General features: G+C 40.5%; 2 pseudogenes; both read right to left on the bottom strand.

Moving 5' to 3' along the window:
• Positions 1–999: 999 nt before the first annotated feature.
• LOC149264365 (gamma-glutamylcyclotransferase 2-3 pseudogene) lies at positions 1,000–1,590 on the bottom strand (annotated as a pseudogene).
• A 390-nt stretch (positions 1,591–1,980) lies between these two features.
• Positions 1,981–2,760, bottom strand: LOC149264364 (protein NRT1/ PTR FAMILY 5.1 pseudogene; annotated as a pseudogene).
• Positions 2,761–19,412: the final 16,652 nt, after the last annotated feature.

Raw genomic sequence — 19,412 nt, 5'->3', positions numbered from 1 at the left:
TTGAGAAAACTTTATGAAAATAAACAAAATATTTTATTTTCCCTTCAAGACCTACACCTGTCACTGTTTGAGTTGGTATGAAACCCATGTATGATCTCCCTGCCTGAGTTTGAGACCTTCTTTTACCATTAACTGACCTCATCATCAAAATTCATTGTTTTTCCACAAAACAACATTCTACAGCAGTTTCGTAGCGTGCTACGAAACTGCTGTAGATGTCAAAACAGAACCTATATATCTTTGAAGCGTTTTCTGCTTAAATTCATGATCTCTTCAGACATTTTTACAGCTATTAGGAACCTAAATAGTTTTAAGAAGATGAAGCTTGCTTCTATCATTACATATCACAGCCAACTTGATTAGCATCAAACCAATAAAAAGCTTCATAAATCCCAACTGGAACATAAAGTCACTGGAGTATTCCTTGCTGTCTTCAAATCTTCAAATGAGGTGGTCTTTTTCAAAGTACAGATCTTAAAGTTGGAAGAATTCAACACTTGGACATTAAGCTCCTTAGGATTATCAAACCAAACTATCTCACCCTTTGCAATTTGACTGGGTCTACATATATCAACTTCGGCTTGTCTGTCAGAATCAGCTGCATCTTTTTGTTGTAAAGTTTCCGAATTTTCTTAACCAATGAAACCATCACAATGAACTCCCCTGGATCTAGAAATTTCTCCCATTTAGAGTCAAAAGCATCGATAGTATAAAATTTAGCCTTGTGCTCCTAATTCTCTACTGTCACTGATTTTCTTTTGGATGAAGGATTTGATGAAGATATAATTCCTACAGGGACTCTGTTTTTTATGCATAGAACCTAGAAATCAAAGCTGCAATGTGGGCACTAGCAACTTTATCTCTCAATGGATCCACAATAACATCAGAGATATTCTAGATTGAGGCAGCGCATGTTATAGAACTCAAAAGGCTCGGCAAAATATCCTTTAAACCAATCTCGCGAATAAGACAACAAATTGCTGAAGTTCACACTGAAGTTCAGTACTTTGCATCTCCATTTGAAGTAGCATCTCCATCTTTGCATGTTAATACTTTCCTAACTGCATTTGCGAGGTCTGTCACGTAACTGTCATTGCAACCTATCTCAAGTAGAGCTGTCTCTAGTTGAAAGAGATATTCAATGTTAGGCCTGGAAGGACTCACAGCTCCAACAATTTGATGAGCCATCATTTCCAATGGTACAGGGTCCAGGTAATTTTAATTCGAATTCTTGTCTGTTGATGCAATGTACACAAGGACTCCAGATATAGCTGGCTCTATTGAATCCTTTTCAAAATAGAAATCAACGTAGGCCTTTTGGTCATATTCCTTCTCTCTCACTTCTAGATAAGATAAAGCAATATCTTCAGCTTCCTGTCCAGAAACCCTGTAAGCAACGCCTCGACTGATGTGGCCATCGTGAGGCTCGAGTGTAACAGTCCTGCCGGGATTGGCAGGGGTTCCTCTATGGTATGTGCTCCCTTGATGGAAAAGACGACGGTAGCCTTTGATGAAACCAACTCGTTGTTTGTCATAGTGGAAACCCGCCTTCCATATTATGGAACCGTAACCAAACACCGACAGAACCATCTTCTCCGCCTTGCCGTCAACCTCCCTCAATTCTACAGCCTCCAGGGGATGCCATTCAATCTTTCACGGATGCCATTCACTAGTGCACTTATCTTTTAACGACATCAATCAATATCATTCCAGCTTTTGCGCCACATCTCTATCCCAGTGTCACTAACCATGGCGGCCTTATGGCAATCAAATTCTTTATAAAGCTACTTGACACTTGGCATTAATCGCTTAGGACTGGGTGTGTTTTCTGCAGCATCAACCATATGAATCCGGTGATCTCCACTATTCAATTGTGGGCCCACCCTCTTCTTCTCTACTGGCCGGCCATCGATCTAGTAGCCAAAAGTATTAGTGTAGCACCTGTAAATTCACAAACTGATGTCCGCGTACCATTATCTATCAAACCTTCTCTGCTTTTTCTAACACTGGACCATCCTTTGTTGCTGCTTTGTCCAAAAACCTCAAAACCGGAGTATGAGCAATGGGGAATCTGCCTTTAGCAACATAGGCTTTGGGGTCAACCTCATGAAGTTCCGTGGGATCCGACGGCACATTAACTCTCCATTTACGAACTACTGCAACAATTACTTGAGCCATGCGATCGAATGGATTCCCATTCTGAACTTTGTGTCTGTAAAATGGAGTACCTATTAAGAATAGTATGACAGATATAATCAATCCCACCGTGGGAATAGCATAACCCACAGAGAATCCCACACGGTCCTGGAACTTGGAAGCTTTCTGACCGAAGTTGGAGCCCGGTGTGCATTCTGGCGGTCTCAGAGATTGCAATGAAACCGCCAATGTCAAAATTACCATCCCCGCAATATAGACGAATGAAAACACTGTGAATGTCCAATAGCGTCCCCAGTGAGTATCTGCAATATAGGCGCCGATGATAGGGGTGATCCAGATTGTACCAGACCAGTTAGAGACATTCGATGACGAGCTCACAGTATCTTCATGCAACTTATCTGTCAGGTAAATCACCAAATTGGAGGCAATCCCATAATAAGCCATCCTTTCGAAGACCTCATAGGCAACGACGAAGGAACAAGCCTTCCATCTTCCAGTTTTGGACCTGAGAACGGGCCTGCCTTTGAGATCGACAGAGCCATCCAATGCAATTAATCCCTGAGACTCCATATTAAAACTCTCTTGGTTTTCATCTCCGGCCATTGCTGCTTTGATGAGCGATGTTCAACAGAATCTTCAGTGTTCACTCCTGCTTATAAGTTTTCTCTGTGTATGACTCACGTGCTACTCCATGTTAAAACTCTGTTATTTTCATATCTAGCCATTGCTGAATGCTTGCACTAATCAGCTTGTAAGCTTTTATGAGTGATGGAGGCCAAAAACTTTGAAGTGCTCGCTCCTCCTAATACTTTCTTTTGTCGGTGTGGACCATGTGCCCCTTCACACCCAGATGCCCCTTCCTACATTTTCGCTGGGGTTTACAATATCAATATCAGATATAGCTGGCCATGACTTCTTAATTAGTTGAAACTTGCCCATTGTTATGGTCATGGGTGTGTAGCACCCTTTAGGTTTTTTACTACATGGAATAAGGATAAATTTTACCTTCAGAATTGGTAATATTGATGAGAATACCAGCATATGAATTCGGTCTTCTTGTGTTTTAGCAATTGTCATTTGGGTCTCCTCTGAGAATTCAAACAAATCCCCAGTTTCGTAGCACGCTACGAAACCACGCAAACAGGTAGCGCTGCGAAACTGCTAAACAGAATTCAGGCGCTGCGAAAACACCCTGCCTTTTAGATATGCTAAAAATTTTTGACAACAGCATTTTCAGTGATAACACCAGGCATAGTGGGGAAACCAACAAAGGCCGTTACATGACCTTGACACCATAAAAGAGATATCACAAAAGAGATACATGACATAGAGACGAAGAATCTAGACCAAGACTTATGAAAGTCATCAGCAGCATCTGATAATCATCTTTTAGATCAGCAACCAAGATTTCCTTTTGTGCTCCTTCTCCTGAAACCAAAAATAGTTGTGGACTAGAACCAAAAGCATCTAAATGTCAACAATGCTTTATTAGACTTTAAGCTCCTCCCCCTGAAACTGTGCCTACTGCACCCCTTGAAACTGTGCCTGAAGAATTCTAGCATACCCATCTCAGACCTTCTCCAACCAGAGTCTGCCCTTGCTGTTCAGAATTCCATATACGCGACTTCACCTGCATAAATCAGCGTATGTACGCGGATATCCCTTATACAATATGCGTATACCAACTTTTCTTTAGAACAAACAAGCTTCAATAGCAGGATGAAGCATCAACTACTCCCAGCTTTTGTCTGAGATATTCAAAAGTCTCTCTGGGCAGTGGTTTTGTGAGAATATCAACAACTTGTTCTTTAGAAGGAACATACTCCAACTTGACCTTTTGTTCAAGCACTTGTTCCCGGAGGAAGTGATACTTGATTGGTATGTGCTTGGTCTTTGAATGCATGACTGGATTCTTTGAAATGCTGATTGCACTTGTATTATCACATAAGATAGAGACAGGAGGAGTGCAAGTGATTTTAAAATCCTGCAAGGTCTGCATCATCCAAAGAAGTTGTGTGCAACAAGATGCCGCAGCCACATATTCTGCTTCAGCTGTAGATAAAGCAATCGAACTCTGTTTCTTGTTGAACCAAGATACTAATCTGGATCCCATGAAGAATGCACCACCACTTGTGCTTTTCCTGTCATCCACACTTCCGGCCCAATCTGCATCTGTGTAAGCATGAAGAGTGAGATCTGTATCTCTAGGATACCATAAGCCATAGTTTTGAGTCCCTTGAAGATTCTTTTGACTGCCTGAAGATGAGTTTCCTTTGGGTTGGCTTGAAATCTTCCAACAATTCCAACTGCATGCATAATATCTGGTCGGGTACCTGTCAAATAAAGCAAACTCCCAATCATGGATCTATAAGTTGGTTGATGAACTGCTGTTGATTCATCATTTGCACTGAGGCTGCATCCTGTAACCATGGGGGTACATACTGGCTTTGAATCTTCCATGCCATACTTCTTCAAGATCTGCTTGAGGTACTTGGTTTGAGACAAGAAAATACCTCCTTCATTTTGTTGGATTTGCAATCCAAGAAAGTATGTCAATTCTCCAAGTAATGACATTTCAAATTCTTTCTGCATAACCAAGGCAAAGTTTTGACTCATAGCCTCTTCATTGCTGCCAAAGATAATATCATCTACATACACAACAAGTATTAGCAATTTGTTATTTTCAACTTTTATATAGAGATTGCTATCTGCTGACCCTTTTGAAAAGCCTTGTTGGTGAAGATATTTGTCCAACCGATAGTACCAAGCCCTTGGAGCTTGTTTGAGACAATAGAGAGCCTTTTTCAATCTGCATACAAGGTTTGGATCATTCCCAAGAATGAAACCATCTGGCTGCTCAATATATACTTCTTCTTCTAAGTCTCCATTCAGAAAGGCTGATTTCACGTCCATTTGAAATACCTTGAAGCTTTGAAAGCTTGAGAGAGCAAGGAACATTCGGATGGCCTCAAGTCTTGCAACAGGAGCAAAGGTCTCTTCAAAATCTATTCCTTCTTGCTGCGCATACCCTTTACAAACAAGTCTGGCCTTGTTTCTAATTACTTCTCCATTTTCATTCAATTTATTTTTGAAGACCCATTTTGTCCCTATGACATTCTTATCTTTTGGTCTAGGAACCAATTCCCAAGTGTTGTTATTTTCGATCTGCTCAAGTTCTTCATCCATTGCTTTGACCCAACATTCATCTTTGCATGCTTATTTCACATTTTGTGGTTCAGTGGAAGAGAGTAATGCCAAATAGCTTGAAGCTTCTGCAATTGTTCTTCTTGTTTGTACTCCTGCTTCTTTCTGCCCCACAATCTGAGATTCTGGATGATTCTTCTGAACATACCTGGATGGAGTCTTCTCTTCTATTCTTGTCTGCTCCTCTGGTTCTTCTTGAGGTTCTTCTTCTTCTTGAGGTTCTTCTTCTTCATCATTCTGTCTTTGAGGGTAGCCTTCATCTTCTTTGATGTCTTCATGATGAACTTGCCTAGGAATGTATCCCTTCTCATCAACCACAACATCAATGCTGTCAACAATTCTGCCAAGTCTTTTATTGTAGCACTTGTATGCTTTGCTATGAGGAGAATAACCAAGAAGAATGCCTTCATTTTCTCTTGGTTCAAGTTTGCCAAGTTGCTCATCAGTATTCTTGATATAACATTTGCTCCCAAAGATTTTGAAGTGCTTCACTGAAAGTCTTACCACAGCAGAGCTCATGAGGGGTTTGAGTGTTGTTTACTCGGACATTTGTTTTGTTGAGAATAATAACCGCAGCATGTGCAGCTTCACCCCAGAAAGTTGCGGGAGTACCTGATTCATCAAGCATAGCATGAGCCATTTGTTGGACTGTTCTGTTCATTCTTTCCACAACTCCATTTTGCTGAGGAGTTCTGGCTGTAGAGAATTCTCTTCTTATCCCATGTTCTTCACAGAAATCGAAAAATTCATTCGAGGTAAACTCCCCACCTCTGTCAGATCTCAGGCACTTAATTTTGTGTCCTGATTCATTTTCAGCCAAGGCTTTGAAGGATTTGAATTTTTCGAATGCTTCATCTTTGTGCTTCATAAGTCATAACCAGACAAACCTGGAGAAATCGTCAATGAATAATATCAAATATTCTTCTCCTCGAGGTGTTCTTTTTCTGAATGGACCACATGTATCTGTATGTACTAGCTCAAGAGGCATGCTAGCTGATCCTTCCTTCTTAGGAAAATTAGTTCTGGTTTGTTTTCCAAACTGACATGATTTGCATATGGTGTTGTCTGGAATTTTGATATCTGGAAGATCACGAACTGCCTGATATTTGCATGCTTTCCTTATTTTTGAAAAGCTTAGATGCCCCAACCTCCGATGCCATAGCCACTGTTCATCATCCTTTCTCAAATAGCATTGTTGTTTTTCTTCAAATATGTATAGATTATTTGGAGTCCTTCTTCCTTTGATCACTGTTTCACCTGTATCAAGATCACGAACACAACATCCATTTGATCTAAATATTACCTCTGTTCCTTGATCGCACATCTGACTGACACTCAGAAGATTATGCTTCAATCCATCAACATACAAAAAATTTCCAGATTTGACCTTCTCTTTCAACTGAGCAACGCCTTTTCCTTTTATGGCTGCAGAGATATCGTTTCCAAAAGAAACTTTCTTTCCCTTTTCTAATGTGGTATATGATTCAAGTTTTTCTTTGTCCCCTGTCATACGCTTCGAACATCCGCTGTCAATGTACCATAGACTTTCTTGACCTTCTGCATAAAAGGCTATCCCACATCTTTCTGGTTGCGGTTCCTTTATTCTCCATGTTCTGACATTTGAGGTTTGTTCCTTCTGAGTTGTCTTCCAGAACCTGCTCCTGCATTCAGAGTCTTCATGACCAAAGTTATTACAAATAGAGCATTCAACTTCATTTTCAAGAACCGAAAAGTTGTTATAAGTCCTTTTCATGGTTCCTGTCATACTTCTTTGCTTTTGAGCTTCTCTAGTCATGATTGTCTTGTAGGCAACACATTGAGCTGCTTTGTGACCGAAGTTATGACAAGAAAAACATTGGCCATTAAAGAAATTTCTGCGATAATCAGATCTATCATCCAACCGATTGTAGCTTCTATTGGCATCCATTCTTGGGGCAAATTGGAAAGATTTTACCTATGGCTGATTGTAGCTTCTGTTTGTCCTTAAGGCAGCTTGTCCCCGAATTTCTTGATAGTCTTTATTTTTTCTTGAGGTAAACTGTCCCTGATTCACCTGATGACTTTTATTTGGTCTTTGCTCACTCCTCCTTGCTGCATCAAGATAACTTTTAGAGGTAGAAGCTTGAGATGTTTCTCCATTATATCCCAGACCTGTCTTGATCAGAGGAGAACGCTGCACATTGATAATCTCATCCAAGGTTTCAAATCCTTTAACAAATTTAAGATTAATCACTTTTGTTTTCTCAATCTCCTTTCTAAGACAGACAATCTAACATTCCAATTTTTCAAGATGTTTTTCCTTTTCAGCCAGTTGACATTGTAGAGAATCAATAATAACACTTTTCTCTTCTAAGCAAACTTTGAGATTATTCATTTCTTCACAAAAACCTTCTACATCTATAGCATCCATGTAGTCATCATCTTCAAAAGCCATTAAAAGTTTATATCTATTACCCTGTTCATCTTCGTCACTATTTGAAAGACCATCACTATCTTCATGAGTGTAATAGCTTTTCTTCTTTTCATTCTGTTTCTTGTTCCATCTAACAGGTTCCTTTCCCTTGTCATTCATATCTTTGTGAGGACATTTGGCAGCATAATGACCTACTCTTCCACAAGCAAAGCATTTAAAAGGTAACTTACCTCTGAATCTTCCAGAACCCCTTTGAAGATTTCTGACAAAATTTGATTCTTCTTCTTCATCTTCTGGCACGTGACTTGCTTCATAATAATCTTCTTTGCCTGAAGCCTTGAAAGCAGCTTCTCTTCTGTCTGATGGACCTCCCTTTCTCATTTCATAAGCAGTTAGAATTCCGTGAAGCTGAGACATAGTAAGAGTTCGTAGATTTTCCTTTTCTTCTATTGCAGACACTTTAGATTCAAATTTGGGGGACAATGATCTTAGAAAATTTTCAACCACAATAGCCTCTTTTATTTCTTCTCCCAAGTTTTTCATGCAATTAACAATCTCATCTACCCTAAGGAAATAGTTAGCCACACTTTCATCATTATACATTCTGAGAGTCTTGTACTTAATCCTGAGAGTTTGAAGTTTAGCATGCTTTACCTGTTCGTCTCCTTCATAGCTCGTGACAATTTTGTCCCATATTTCTTTTGCGGATTTATAGTGCATTACCTTCATGAATTCCGATTGGGATATACATCCCAATAGAGTACTGACTGCTTTCGCATTTGTTTCATATTTCTTTTTCTCGGCTGGATCTGTAGGAGTAGCTGAAGGAAAAGTGTAGCCTGTCTCTACGATATCCCAAACTTCTGTACCAAGAGATTGAAGATAGGCAGTAACTCTTACCTTCCAATAATTGAAGTTTGTCCCATCAAAAACCGGTGGCCTGATTGATGCTTCTCTCTCGTAGTTTCTCATGATGAACGATCTACCTTCAAGCGATCAAGCTTCTTTGAAGGACCTGCTCTGATACCAATTGTTGGAAATAATACTGAGAGGGGGGGTGAATCAATATTATCAAAAAAACTTTTTCAATTTCATACTCAGAAACCTATACGCTACTTCAGTTAAGTGAACCAGCGTGTACACGCTATTGTGTCTAAAGCAACCAGCGTCTAACCAGAAATCTTAAGATTCAGTTAGTTTATCTTCAGTAAATGCATCAGGACATTATTAACCATATTAATAGTAAACAGGTGCAGTATAACAGAACAGATCATCACACAAAAACCACACACATGAACACCATGATATAAGGTGGAAACCCAATGTGGGTGAAAACCACCTGCTGCAAGTCGTCTCTACCTTTCATTAATAAGAAAATTTAGTTTACAATCTTTTGTACTGGTGCAGCCTTATACCAGTACGCAGGCTACAACCTGCAGAAGACTACAACCTTCTCTCGTTTTCCAGACTCTCCTGGAAGGGAGCTCCAACCCCCTTGCTCTTGTACTAGCCAAGATACTAGTACATAGGTGCTGGCCTACAATCTTCTTTCCTTCAGGTACCACTTTTCATACATTTTCAGACTGGATATTCCTGAAGCACAACATTACAATCTGAAGACCACAATTCATCAATTTTCATAACACATCACTAAAGCACAGAACAACCAATACAAGCATCATCAATCTTTGAATCACTGAACCACTGAAACCCTGTCAACACCCAGTCACCAGAACACAAAGCAGACTACAGAACTCTGCAATAACAATCAGACCCAACTGAAACCCCAAAAATTAAACTTCAAAATATATACGCTACTTCAATGAGATCAGCCCGCGTATACACGCGCTTTTACCAAAGACAGCCTGCGTACAGATCTAAAAATAGTTTCTCATAACTTGCAGCTGTACCAGACATCAGTCATACCCAGAACATAACATTGCGTCAGTATTCAGATCTAAAAATACGCATAATAAACCATATACTGATAGTTCATTTCAAACCATTTGATCCCGATCTATCCTTAGATCTAGTCTTCCATCACCCGGTGTGATCTCTCCTTAGCTTAGATCAAGCAACCCAGAACCTGCATACTAGATCTCTTTCTTTATCAGATATTCAAGACTTTTTCTATGCACTTGCCTAATGATCTTCTTCTCCTTTTATAGTCTTAGGCCTTGCTCAATACCACGGGCCAAAACCATAGTAATCCAATACCAACAACTTCAAAACTAGAGATCAACACGTCTGTCGAGATACCTTGGTCAAAAACATAGGCTCAAGTACTGAGGACTAACTACCACGGACCAAAAGGAATCTTCTCGACATGTACGCTCTTTTCTATTCATGAAACTGCGTGTATACGCGACTTCGTATATAGCGATCCTGCGTATCCGCGACTTATTATATAGAGTACCAGCATGTATACGCAACTTGGGCTTAATGAACCTGCGTATATGAAAATTCTATTCATTCTTGTAGTCTGGACTGAGATCTGTCATGAAAGAGAGTTGCCATCAAGGACAACACCTGTACCGTAGCGCCACACCTGTGCCAAAATGCCAACAAATATCGGCAGAAATTTTTGCGGAAGAATCTCTTGTCGGGGAATCTGGTAAAGTTATGATAGGAGAAGAATTCTTGGAAGATTTCTTCTTACTTTTGGTGTTAACTGTACCAATCATACCATCAGCGACATGAGACCCTGAAGGAGCTGCAGTTATTTGATTTTGTTTAGGAAGGTCGGGGATTTTCTCGTGTAAAGTACCCAACTGTGTATAAACGAGGTCAAGGTACTGAGCTTGAGCAATTACTTGCTTTTCAGTAACAACTCCTGCCTTAGCTACATCCTCAATGATTTTAGGTAATAATGATTTAACAAACCATTCTGCTAAGATCTGATTTGGAATAAAAACTTTCACTAAATGTCGTCAACGTCTCCATTCATGAATGTGATCTGAAATATAAGTGGACTTTGACTATTTTAATGAAGTTAATAATTCCGTGCCATTGTCATATCTGACAGGAAACTGAAAATGAGTTAAGAACGAAGTGGCTAGCTGACTAAAATTATAAAAAGTGGCTCGCAGTAACACAATGTACCACTTGGCTGCAAGACCAATTAGAGTGTGCTGAAAAAGACATAAACGAATTGAATCATCTGAAATGGAGTTAGATGCACACCAGAGGTGATAAGTCATCACATGGTTTGACGGATCCTCTCCTGATTTACCTTCAAACTTTGGGATGTCACTGGGCAACTTATTCGGCATTGGCGGCCAAAACAGAAGATAATTAATCGGATCGTTCGTAAGGCGTGACAATTTAGGAAAGCCCAAAGTTGCAATGAACGGTAACTGACGATTAGGGTCTCGAAAACCCTGGGTCATGACACCAGCCCCAGGAGGAGGATATCCAGGATAACTAGGAATTGGAATTGCATCTGGGATATTATATCCTCCTGGAAAACCAGGATTAATTGGACCATACTGGGGTTGTTGAGGTTGCTGATAAGTATATCCAGGGTATGGTTGATACTGATAGACTGGAATCTGCACAGCAGGACCAAATTGGTACTGTCCCTGGTATGTTTGATAAGTAAATTGAGGTTGACTTTTGACAAACGTACTTGGACCAGGTTGTCCTACAGGCATTTGAACCGAAGTCTGAATTGTAGGTCTAGACTGAGGTAAAGATGCTTGAGGAGTTGATACAGGAATAGTAGAAACTGGAGTTGCCGATACTCTAGAAGTAGGTGGGGTAGATGGAACAGATGTTGTAGCAGTTGCAGCAGTTGTTTGAGGCGGAGTTCGAGGAAAACTAGGCCCAGGCTAAGAAACTACAAAAGGTGAAAAAGTTTGAATAGTAGGCTGGACAGGTTTTTGGGTTGAAACAGAAACTAAGGGTTGTCCAGATTGAGATGACAACTGCACATTCGATTGCAAGATCTGTTGAGATTGAGATGGATCCCACACTACGTTCCTTCCGGGGTATGGACCCATAGAAGGTTCAACATATTGAGGACCATAACCGGGTTGAGGGTAGGGTTGATAATTCAAAGGTACATTTCCAGCTCCTTGGACAAATGATTGACCTGAAGGTGGTTGGAAACCTTGGGTTGGGTATTGACATTGAGGTTGATAACCTTGAGGCACGTACTGAAACTGGGGTTGACCTTGAGGTACATATTGATACTGGGGTTGACCTTGAGGTACATACTGAGTCTGGGGTTGACCCTGAGGAATGTACTATCCCGAAGGTATGTACTGTCCTTGAGGTTGCCCCCCAGGCAATAATTAGGTACCTTGAGGTTGCCTCCTAGGCAATAATTGAGGACCTTGAGGTTGTCCCTAGGTGGTAATTGACTACTTTGAGGTTGTGGATTTGGAATGATACCTGACATCATAAGAATATCTTCTACACTCAACGGCTTAGTTCCGTTATTACCAGTTAATAACCCTTGTTCAACCGGTTGAGGAGATGCTCCTGAAAAAGTACCAGTAAGTGACTGATACCGAGAGGGAATAGAACGCCCACCATATAAAAATGTTTCTGGAGATTGAGAAAACATGGATGACTGTCTCGACATATTCAAAGGAGGATAATAACCTCTAGGTGTTGGATGAAAAGAAATGCGAGGTGGTGAAAAACTTAGTCCCGGGTTTTCCAAAAAATTGGTCTATGAAAGATACCAAACGTCCCTCCTAGGTGGACTGTAAAAGATTGATTCACGCTCCCTAAGTTCTATAATTGGTTGATTTTCAGGGATAGATATATCTTCTTCTAGAGTGACAAGTTCTTCAATAGCAATAAGTCCAGAAGGAAGATTTTGGGTAATCACTCTTTCTACCCTGCGTGAACCAGGACCACTGGAAGTTGGAGAGGCAAATCCTAATGATGGAGTAGCAGCAGGTTCAGTTTCAGGTTCAGAAATTTCAGGTTCCTAGGCTAATTCACTAGTAGAAGAAAAACTACCAGTAACTTCGGAAAATGAAATAGGTTCAATAATATACTCTGGTGCTTGAACTTGATAATCAAGATGTACAACGAAAGAAGATTCTCCTTCTTCGGGTGACCCAACTCTATTGTCATGTTGTGCCCTACAACAACCCCCCACTTTCATATCATAATTATATTTACAAAATTATTATATGAAATGGGTCCCTTTAGAAGTTAATTGGTATCAATATTGCATTATTTGAAAAAGGTCCGCAAACCAAATGAAGACATTATATTAAACCTTTTGAAAAACCCATTTTTGATCAAATAAAACAATCTTTTATCATTGCGATAAAGCGATCGCAAGATCGCATATCGCAATGACATAGACAACACAAATAAGTGACATATGGGTTCCCGCCGATGCGATATCGCTATCGGCAATACTCTATGCAAGTCTTAAAGCACCCCAAGCCTTTCACCTCGATGCGATACGATATCGCAATCGGCAATATCCTATGCACAATAATAAGGTGCCCAGGTCATACCCCCGATGCGATGCGATATCGGCAATCGGCAATCGGCGATACACTATCTATGCACATTGTTATGCCCATTCACTCCGATGCGATGCGATTTCGCTATCGGTGGTCGGTGGTATGCTATCCATATGGTTATATAACACCAATTCTCCCGATGCAATGCGATATCGCTATCGGCTATCGGGGTTTCAAAATTGTCAACATAAGGATTTAGGTGTTCCCGACGCCCGATTATGATATAGCGCGGGTTTCAAAAAAGCCGTTAAATGTAGGGATATTACGATCCATGCATATTTAAAGATTGATCTCTTAAGTAATCGGTCACCTGCACTCAACCGCCAAAATATCCATAGCACGCTTAAGCGGGCCATTCAGCCAAATAATGGTATAATGAGCATTTAAGGGGTGGAAGGTCTTAAACGACCATTTAATGTAATTGTAAGATCTTCCCATGGATTGTATCCGCAACCATTTTTAAGAGTTAATCTCTCAGCACGCTTTGATAAATATATCTTTCCCATATTGGATTTTCATTGGCATATCTCTGTGTTACGTTTATTTTCGCCACTGTGCAGAATTCATCCAAAGGAGAAAGCTCAAGCAAAATGGGTAAAAAATCCAAGAATACCACAGGCGCTTCCGCCACATCAGCTGCAGGACAAACTCTCGTGGATAAAAATAAGGGCTTGATATCTGATACTACATTTACGGGTCTCGTCAAAGTTACTTGGCAAGGCACCTACAACCTGATTGAAGCCGAAGAACCAGCAAGGACAATAGTAGAAGCTACTGTGGATTTAACTCGGAAGTCTGAGAGTACTCTCAAGGATTTAGCCGACTCTTTCCTTCACAGGATAGCGGCCAGGGAGAAAATTCTCCCATACACAGACGTAGTGCGATGGGCGATTGAAGAAATCCCAATCTTGGATAGAACCTTCAGCACCAGAGACGGGAGAATTTTCGGGTCATTCAGGGCGGATGATCTAAGGCAAATGTATCATTTGCCCGAGCCAGAGAAGATATATAATAAGGCTTTCCTGGAGAAATTCGCAAACGAAAATGAAGTTGAATCCGAACCCATCCGGGATTGGAGACAAAATCTAGCCAAGCACAAACACGAATCTTCCGGTAAGTACTCGGTTGATTCTTTGGCTTCTCCTTATTGCTATGCTGGAATAATGATGTGTAGATTATGGGGATTGCATGACTCTGCTAATTTTACCATAGAAATGGTTCCTCTAATGGAAGCAGCATGCAACAATATAATTATGGATTGGGCCACTATCCTTTCTGACAAATTAGCACAAGCTGTGCTTGAGTTTAGAAGCAAGACCTGTATTTCTGAAAGGGTAATTCCCCCGTTCTACTACAGTGCCTATATTTTAGATACCCTGTGTTTTAACTCTGAATTCCCCGCACTCGGCTGGAGGTGGACTGCACAAGACCCCACGCCTATTCATATATATCATCAGAAATTATGGAAATCTTCTTATAAACATCATCTATACCAAGTCGGTAATGGCTTCATGTTGCCTATTTATTATTCCATTTTCGATAAACCTGCTCCCAAGATTTCCTATCAAGCCGGAATTGATTTAACCAGAATAGGTAGATGGTTCGGAGAGGAGAGATTTACCTACATAAGAGTTTTTGGTAGCCAAGCCCGACATCATGTCCTCCCTTTGTACATACCGGATAAACTGCTAGCAAGGGAAATTTCTTACCAAATCATTGCAGAGAGTGTTACATAAACGCTCAAGAAAAATAAGAAACAAGGCTGGCCCTCTTTTCCTTTGAAGTGTGGTGTATATACCCTGCATGATCTCAAACATGTAAAAAAGGAAGCCACAAAAATTCAATCTTTGACTCTGGCGACTCTCCCAAATAGGCATTTCGATCCAAATAAAGTTGCCTATAATGCATTAGAACAGACTAAACTGACAAGATTTGATCATAAGGAAGATATTTTTGACGACCTGTTCTCTTCAGCTGAGTCAATAAATCAGGTTAGATCATTCGCCCAAGCGAAATATAATGATGAAGGGTTGACTGAATTTAATAAACTTAGAGAACAGAGGTTGCAAACTCTGCCTCTAGATTTACTAGCAACAACCCCAGCGACATCATCAAGCGAGCCTAGTTGGAAACAGTCAAAGGAACCTCCGGTTATAACAAAGGATCATAATAAGGAACAAGAAAAAAAGCAGAAGAGAGCAGAAGAGGAAAGGCAGAGGAAAGAGAAAGAGGAACAACAAATGAAAGAGCAGGAGGAAAGACAAAAGAAAGAACAAGAGGAGCAACAAAAGAAAGAGCAGGAAGAAGTGTGGAAGGAGTCCCAAGCCGAAAAGCAAAAACAAACCACCATTGATGTCAATATAGATACTCGTATTGACCCTAAATTGCTCCAGGAATGGAAGCAATTTGACTCTATCATCAGTGGGTTGGAATGTTCCAAGGATACAGACACTTCCAAGACAAACGATACACAGGACATCACTTCACCTCAGGTTCTAAGTGGAACCAGCGGCCCACCCATTTCTAAGGATGTTGAGGTAATACCAAAAGACCCCTCCGACCAAATCATTCTCCAGGTAGAAGATATTCCTCCCCTGGATGTTTTCTACAGCTCGAGGCATAGAGCAGTGGTAAAATGACAAAGGAAAAGAAGGAAGATTGATCAACCTTCCCTTTTCCCAGAGCAAACTGTTACGAGCAGCGTGGTTTGGAAGGAGGAATTTGACCCCTCCGATGACCTGACAAAACTGTCGCAGTATGCGGGAGCCTATTCGGCAGTGACAATCGATAAGACATCGGAGGTAAGTCTTCTACTGAAAACCAAGGATCAAGAAATTTTCACATTACAAGCAGAGTTGGCTGAGACAAAGCAGAAGGCAGAGCAGCAATTGTTGACACAATAGCAAGTGAACAGTCAATTAACTCAGCAATTGCAGGCAGAAAAGCAAAGGATCGACCAAAGCGCGATCCAGAAACAGAAGGAATTATCAGAGGCATTAACACAATTAAGGGCAGCAAACGAGCAAATGATGAAAACAAAGGATGAGCAAATCGCTCAATTGTCATCGCAGCTCGAAAAAATAAAGGGCGCTCCACAAGTGGATGAATTCAGAGTAGAAGAATTACAAATAAACACTGCATTAATATCCCAAATTAGGCTCCTGTGTCAACAAATCGCTCAGGCAGAGCCACTGTGTGAGTTAACGACATCCATAAATCAGCAAGTAGAGAAGGCCAGGAATGAATTAGATCAAGCCGAAGAGATCATAACTGCATTTCTTGACTGGTAAGATTCTGATCAAGGGAGAGCAACAAATTTTCCCAGGATCTTAGAAACACATAAAGATATACTCTTCACAGAATGGCAGTCTCAGATGATGAAAGCAGAGAGGGCGGCTTCAAGATGTAAATCAACTTCCAGCAATCTAGTTGAACTAGTTAACAACAGTCTCTACTTATCAAATATGATTTCCCAATGTACACCAGGAAAGTTGACAACAACAAACACATTGGAGCAATCATGTTATCCTGATTTAGAGGAAAAGGGGAGATTAATCGATGGGATTAACAGTTTAACCATGGAAGCATACTGGCTCTTCCTGATTAAGCCGCATACACAGAGAGCCGCCCTTAAGTGCCTAATAGATGCGATCGGGTATATAATTCCCGATATTCAGGATGCCACCTATGCCGCCCAGCTCAGTTCGCGCCTCAACAAACCTCCTGAAGTAGAGCCAATGCTTGCGATAAGTCAGCTCATATTTAAAGGCAAGCAGCCTACTTGATGAATCATGCCGCCGATTGCCATATCGCTAAGGAAAATAGGATCAAGATTTATTAATACCGATTTAGTAGGATTTCAGCTTAATAGATATTTAGATTAATTTAGTATTTATAGACCCTTTCATTGTTTTGGAAAGGGTCGTAAAGTTTTGTACCAGACTTAAAAGGCTGAAGTTTGCACTATCCAAACAAGAAGAAGAGGGATCAACAACCACTGCTCAAACCCATGATACTCCAGAACAATTAAGTCTTGAATCACCTGAAGTCCAGTCTCTTATCCACAAACTTCAGAGCTTCTCGATTTCACCACAGAAATCTGAGGTATCACAAAGTAGTGCGACTTCGCAGTTCAATTTACCTCACCCTCTCACCAGACTTCAGAGCGAAAAGCTCGGTATTGAACCCACTGAGTTCCCTTTACCCAAAAGGAAAAAGGTGAAGAAATATACTGAAGGATCTGACAGTGAAGAGCTTTCATCCATATCCTCCATTGCATCTTCTCCTCTGCAAAGTCAACCATCCACTCCCCATTTACATATCGTTGTTCACCAGGTATTAGGAGCTTCAGCATCCCAACCTGCTCACTCTTCAATATTACTTCCTTCCCAGACATCTGTAGTCCCGACAGTAGTATCAACCACTACGGCTATTATAATGGCAGATCCATGGACCAGGCCTGGTGCAGTCAATATGCCTGCACCATTGCATCCATTACCAGATGCTCCTGAAAAATGGCTACACAAGTTTAATCCAGATGATGGGAACCAGGCTGAGGAACACATAAATAATTTCATGTTGGCAGTCAACTTGAAAGGAGTAATAGAACAAGATGTTGTTGTTAGACTTTTTCCTTACACCTTGCAGGGATCAGCAGGATCCTGGTATTTTTCTCTACCCTCCGGTTCCATTACCAGTTGGAACACTTGCCAAGAGCAATTTCTTACCAAATATGGAGATGATAGGTCTTTGGCTACTTTAATAAATGACCTCTCCAATTTGAGAATAGAGCATAGGGAACCAATTAAGGAATTTAATGCTCGCTTCAATAAACTCCTAAATAAAATCCCTACAGCCTCCAAACCAAGTGAACAAATTCGGAGTGGATGGTATATAACAGCTCTGCCTGCCAATATAGCCATCTTTGTAGATAGAGCCGGGAAACCTACCTTAGCCGAAAACATGAAAGAAGCGCTTGCTATGGAGAAACGCATCAATGCCCTGGAAAAGAAAGCTGCCCTGGAAGACAGAAAAGCCAAAAAGGTCTCTTTTAAAGATGACTCAAGAAAGAAAACCTCAAAAGATCCCTATGACATGGAAGGTTTGCAAAAAGGTCTCTTTTAAAGATGACTCAAGAAAGAAAACCTCAAAAGATCCCTATGACATGGAAGGTTTGCAAAAAGTCCTAAAAGCTTTATCAAATGAAATGGTTGAAATAAAGAAACAGGTAGCTGAGACATCAACCAAAAGGCCCTTTAGAACTTTTAAGAAAAATGAATCAAAGCCACCAAATGTCATATCTCATGCTGATTCGGAACAAGAAGAGGAAGAGGAATCGATTTCACAAACTAGCGATGAAGAAGAAGTAGTAGAATGTCATGGAATGTGGGATTTTATACTCCCCAAATCCGATACCGACAACGAAGGAGAAGCATTCCCGGTCACTACTAGAAGAAAAAATACTTCTGAACCTGTTCAGGTAACATCAAAGAAAAGGAGTGCTGGTGCCGCTACAACCAAAGAAAAAACACCTGCAAAGAAATCACATGCAGCTGTTCCCCAAAACCAGCCTTCAACTTCTAATACTCCTTCAACATCTAAAACATTAGTGGTATCAGATTTAATGGAGTATAATATTGTTGATGACATGAAGAAAACTAAAGCAAACATTACTATGTTTGAACTTAGTAAATTAAAGCATCAGCAGAAATTACTTCTTAAAGAATTGAATGTTGTTCCTTCTACACCTCTTCCCACTGCAAAAGCTGCTAATGATTCAGGCCAACCTCCTCCTGGAATGGTTGAAGCTACCGATTCAGTTCTGATTGGAGATAGATCAAATTCTCATACTCCACCCTTCCTTCTAACCTATGAGATTTACAACAGAAACTTGCACAACTGTTTAATTGACTCAGGGGCATCATCTAACATAATGCCAGCTTCAGTTTGTTCTAAACTGAAAATTGAACCCCAAAAGTCTGCTATTCATATTGTACAGTTGGACAGGACCAAAGTACAGGTTTTAGGAGAAATTAATTCTGTAACCATTAGGTTATCTGCTGATCCAAGAATAGTGCAGAGGATTGCTATCCTAATAGCTTATATACCTGAATTTTACAGTTTAATTTTGAGTAGGGATTGGT

The sequence above is a fragment of the Pinus tabuliformis genome, chromosome 6 (genome assembly GCF_031772625.1).
Source record: "Pinus tabuliformis cultivar Carrire ecotype Pingquan chromosome 6, CPIR1, whole genome shotgun sequence".
In the NCBI taxonomy this organism is placed as follows: Eukaryota; Viridiplantae; Streptophyta; class Pinopsida; order Pinales; family Pinaceae; genus Pinus; species Pinus tabuliformis.
Note: the sequence above shows the minus strand (reverse complement) of the source record. Positions and strands in the feature narration are given on the sequence as shown.